Source organism: Nicotiana tomentosiformis, chromosome 7 (assembly GCF_000390325.3).
Source record: "Nicotiana tomentosiformis chromosome 7, ASM39032v3, whole genome shotgun sequence".
In the NCBI taxonomy this organism is placed as follows: Eukaryota; Viridiplantae; Streptophyta; class Magnoliopsida; order Solanales; family Solanaceae; genus Nicotiana; species Nicotiana tomentosiformis.
Window position 1 is genome coordinate 9,880,704 of NC_090818.1, and position 5,829 is coordinate 9,886,532.

Genomic DNA, 5,829 nt, shown 5'->3' on the forward strand with positions numbered 1-5,829 from the left:
GTCATGCTTACATAATGTTCTGGAATCGTATCATATCCGTAGGATCTGAATAAATGCAATCTCATTCCTTTCGCCTTTCTACCACATTCTTCCTTTACTATTTCATAGTTACCTTAACCACATAACTCCGACTTAATACCATATCACACCATTTTCCCCTCTTTAGGGGAGCACTAACATTTATTTCTATGAAGATTTACCTATAAATGTTTCACCTCTTCATATTTGGCATTTTTTCACATCTTTACAGACTCTTACTTGCCTTGCGGTAACCCTTATGTACCAGGGATAATTTAATTTCTTACACACAAAGGTGACACCTAGTATAACTGGCACACTTAGTCCCTTAAGCTTAACTCTTCTCACAATGTTTGTTTTAGGGAAACGTCTTCCGGAATGACCTTTAAAAGTTATTCTTCTGTTGTCCATTCAATTATCGCCCGGAACGCGATCTCTGAAATTCTCACGATGTCAACTATTATCAAATCCTTTGGTCCCGAATTCATGTTCAGTTTATCTTATTCACTAGCCCATACTAATTTCTATTACTCCGGGGGTCTAACTTTTCCTTCTGGTAATCACGTATGAATCACCAACTCATTTCTCGATATGGGGACATGACTTTATGGCTTATACTCTTTTATTGTCTCAAGGCATGTAACTTCTTGTCCTTTCCTTCACTTGACTATAGAATCTGTAGTCCTGTCATATTTTGATTTACCGTTATCATCCATTTATCACAAATTACTCATAATGCTTCATTTATTTTCTTCTTATTCTACTGCTAATATTTCTCTATATCACCTTATTATGAAAACTTCTTTAAAACATTCATTCACTTTTAGCCCCCCTTGATTAAACTCACTGGCTCTCCGCGTCGCCTAACACTCTCTCTTTAATAGGACGAGAGCCATACAAAGGTAAATATAGGATTCCAATGCCAATCTTCTGAAATTTCTGAACATTATAGTATTCATATCTAATTGTACTATTCTAGAGTGCAACATCTGGGTGTCTCACAAGGAGAACCATTACCACGTTTGCAATATCCCTCAGAAATGTGAGCTAATGATAACAATCCATCTACAATTTTGGGTTACTCTAACCCCATCTGGATGCTGATATCCCATCCTTCTCTAAAATTATATCTATTAGCTCCCACAGGGCATAACTGAAATGGGTATTGTCAAGTGAATATATCTTTGTTATTATTGAAAGTAACTCAGAATGCTTATATTTCTCTGCCTGAATTGTAAATACAGATAATCTTCACTAACTGGATACCTTGTATCCTTCTTCACCTAGCTTCTTTTACTTGTTGAAACTTGTATCTACCTTCTGATTCTCTCATTGGTTTTTACCATAGGGGTAGATAGATATTCATGGCTTAGGGCTCCTTATCAAGAGGCTCACATGTCGTAGTACACACATATCTACTGAAGGCCTTACATTTACTCATCATAAGCATGACGCAAAATCGAGTTCCTCTGACTCAACTCTTCCACAACCACATTCAATCTCTTACCAACTGTCTTTCTGGATGTAGATGTCGTTGTATAATGAATAAAATAGAATTTGGGAATTTGAATTTTTTACAACTGAGCTCTACCACACGATCTAGAGTAAGAAGAAAGAGTAACAGTCCTAAATGCCTTGTAGCCTCCTGCTTATAAGTGTGGTGCACAACATACCCATAAACAAGACTCTACTAATATTAGTATCACAATAGCAATCATAAAAAAATAGGAACATCATGAAATCCAGAAGAAATATGTAAAGCAAAGGGAGACAATATTAGTACACGGCTTGTAGACTCCCTAGGACAGAACTACTCTAATACCACCTCTGTCACGACCCAAATCGATGGGCCGCGACGGGCAGCCGGTACCGTACTCAACCGAGTACCAACGTAATGTATCTTTCGTATCATACTATCATAGGTAAATGAGCCGGAGAGGCTGTCGTGAGATAAGTAGAATAAAACATGAGGAAATACTCAATATAGAGTGACCCAACTTGATATACCGACTTCTACATATGACGTACTGGCCTATAAGGTCGGCATGATTCTTAATATACTCAAAACATAGGCCGACAAGGCCATACCAGTATCCGTATACATGACATCTGTCTACAAGCCTCTAAGAGTACATAAATATCATAAAGGTCGGGACAGTGTCCCGCCATACCAATAAATATATATTCAAATCATACTGACCAAATAGGCAACTCCGGAGCAAGTGGAGTGCACAAACACCTTCTGCTGAGCTGATAGCCTACTAGGAGAACTCTCAACCTGTCTATCAGGACCTGCGGGCCGTCCCCAGGCAAAAGGAACGTCAGTACAAATAAAGTACCGAGTATGTAAGGCATGACAGTAGTATATAAAAGACATAAAAGAAACATGGAGTAAAAAACTCAACCAGTAATTCTAAATAGCTCTGTGAATCATGAAAAATTATAATGTCATGCATGTGCGTATAAATGTCATACCATACATAGGTATATGCGTACATAACATCATCAAGCCGCTGAGGGTATCCCATCATATCATCTCAGCCACTGTGGGCAAAATCATCAACGTATACCAGTTGATCAGGTGGTGGTGCATATATAACACCGTAATATTTTCCCATATCCCATATATATATATACACACACACACACACATATATAACGCTATCTGGTCATAGTTCAATGTACATGTATAAATGAATGCAATGCATGAGAAGTACATCAATAAAATCTTTCGGAATGTCATAAGACCACTATTTCTTGATTAATATCATGAAGTAAACTTTATCAACTTACGTATTTTATGAGACCCATAAACAAATGATAGAATAATAGGACACATGAGGAATCAAGAACATAAGTATCTCTAGCATTTCTATGAATAGAGTCATTTATGGAAGTTGCGTATTTTGCTCGTTCCGTTTGTATCATTTGGATCATGCCAAAAATAAAGAAGGGATAGCCTTAACATACCTTAACTCCATTGATTCCTTAATACCTTCCAAGCAATTCTTCAAACAACTCAACTCAATCTACCATAGCATAAGGAGATTTAAAATTAGTGTTGAGTAAAGGCTAAGTCCGCAACTTAAACTAGTAGCTCGTTTATGTAAATTTGGACAGCATCTCCCCTGTAACTAGGCCCTCCTCTAATACCATATACCAACAACAACAAGAAAATAACAATAACAACATGTAAGCATCATTTTACAACCTTATCTCCATCACAATATACCACAAAACTGCCCTCACACCCTAATCACTTCATACATAAAACGACAACCAAAGTAGTGTCAAACAACCTAAAAAATGTAACGACGAACGACCAGCCCACTATTCCGTCATTAGGTAGTGTTTCTCCACATCATTTGTCCTCCAAAACTTTATTAAACAGTATAAAAATAGACAGCCCAAAGGCAACACGAAACAACCCACAAAACAGTCCACTACAAGTCAAATAACTCGAACTCACGGCTTCCGATCACCGTCCCATGAGTTCTAACTATTAGGAAACGAATTTATCAACATTTCTTGACATTTAAACACTTAAATACAGAAAGTAAACGTTTTCTTAAATATGAAGTACCTTCCAAAATTCAAACTACAAAGAAAAAGAGAGGCGATATAGCGATACTTACGTCGTAGGGATCATTTTAATGTTATCGCTTCTTGATTCCGTGCCCGGGATGATAATATTCTTTGAAATACTATTAGAGAGCTCAAAGACAGGTTCTATGATTTTCTATGGTCAGGTTCTATGTGAAAATGAAGAGAGTGACGAGTTAAGACATATATATCAATTTTTGAAAAGTCAAAGAGGTGCTAGCTTAGCACCCTCTCATTCGCCTATTTTCCGATACTTATATCTTTTTATCCGGATGTTGTATGAATGAACGGTTAGGAGCGTTGGAAACTACATCCCAAGAACTTCAATTTGATATATCATATGTCCCAAAAAGACCTGATATAGTATACAAAATTAATTTTTTAAAAAGCTATGTTATAAGGCAAATCCTTAGTCGGTGTTTTTGCAACTTTAATGAGATTTTTCTCAAACTTCATATTTTCTATCCAAACATCATATATAGCCACATTATGACTTTAAAAATTAATTAAATTATGATTAACAAGTCTCATATTCATTACATTACCTTGGGACGCACATGGTGTAACATTTGACTCTTTTCATGTTGGTCTGCGAAAACAAAGTCCGGGTAAGGAATTCTGTTGATCGAGGGGAAGGTGTAAGGCATTCCCCGAATTCCATGGTTCTAACACGGTTACTTTATTGACTTATACCCGGCTTGAATTAATTTTGGATAAACTATGATTTATTTGATTTTTAGTGCTTTTCCTATGTCCGCTTTTATCTATCTATCTATCTATCTATCTATCTATCTATCTATCTATCTATCTATCTATCTATCTATCCATCCATCCATTATATATATATATCTTTTCTTTTCTATTAATTTGACCCAAAATGGCCTTTGACCCAAAATCTTTGACCCAAAATCTTTTCTTTTCTATTAATTTGCAGACCCCACAGTTTAATTCTACTTTGCCCATCTTGATTTGCATCATCCAAACAGATTCACTTTATTCATTTTATTTCTTTGTCCGAATCTTATCTGACCAAATCATATTTCATGTAAATTATAGAAGGAACGTCCTTAACCCAGGCATTCAAACAAATTGCAAATGAAATAAATAAGTCAAAACAAGAAAACATCTAAAGATACCAATTAAATTAATAAGCGAAAAAATCATTCAATTTAAAGAAACCAACTAGAGTAAGCAAATATTGTATTTGAAACATTAGATAAAAAGGAACTTTATTGCTGGTTATTTCGTTACTAAGCTTTGAATGTTGTATAAATTTAAACCAGAATCAATATAGGCTATTTGACCTCATTTTGAAGCTTAACCGTGTGACCCAGATTCAATATAGGAACAAAATTTCAGTATTCATTCATAATTATTAAACTCACATTACAAGTTGAGAAAAATACCTAGATTTCGGAGATAGAAGGACGAAGCAGAGCAAAAAAAAAAACTAGCAAACTCACTCCAACCAAAACGAGCCAACAACAACAGTGATATTCCAGCAGTAATCAGACCCCAAGACTCAACAAAACCAAAAAACAGTGATGTGTTTTGGACCGAAAAGCACTAAATATCGAAACCTTAAATGTTTTTCTTGCCTAAAACCTATTGGGAATAATCTTTTCAGAAGTTTTTCTTTTTCCCTCCCCCTTCTCTGACTATTGTGTTTGTGAGTGTATGTGAGTGAGGTCAAAATCTGTGGGTGGAGGAGGAAGAAGGTGGGATAGGCGGCTAGGTTGAAGAAGGCTGCTCCCCCCCTTTTTTGGTGTAGAAGAGAAGTCCGTTTATGGAGGAAGTTTGGTGTGTTTTAATGGCTGAAATGGGGTATAGGGTTTGTGAGTGGGGGACAAGCATGAGGGACAAGGAGTGGGTGACAAGGAAAAGTGGAGTATAAAGAGTGGGGGACAAAGAGTGGGGAGCAAAGGAAAGTGGAGTGGGGACACGCGTGGGAAGATGAGAGCGGAAAAAATGGAGTGAGGAGTGAGGTATTGGTGAGAAAATATTCAAGCATGGTCAAAAATTAGGTGCTCACAACATGCCCCTCTTTGCTTGGAAACATGAAGAGTTTTCAGGCAAAGAAAAGATGAGCGATATGACTAATTTTTGGCCATACCATTATTCAAAAGGGAAGAGATAAGAGAAAAGAGTGCGACCGAGTCTTGGTTATGGACAACCTACATATCCCTAGTTATAAGGGAATCATGTCAT

General features: G+C 36.6%; 1 long non-coding RNA gene across 1 annotated transcript; it reads right to left on the reverse strand.

Moving 5' to 3' along the window:
• Positions 1–2,106: 2,106 nt before the first annotated feature.
• On the reverse strand, positions 2,107–5,504 carry LOC138895096 (uncharacterized). The gene is made up of 3 exons (XR_011409290.1): positions 5,028–5,504; positions 2,989–3,047; positions 2,107–2,310 (listed from the first exon to the last, which is right to left on the reverse strand). It is a non-coding gene; the product is annotated as an uncharacterized lncRNA (long non-coding RNA).
• Between the last annotated feature and the right edge of the window lie 325 nt (positions 5,505–5,829).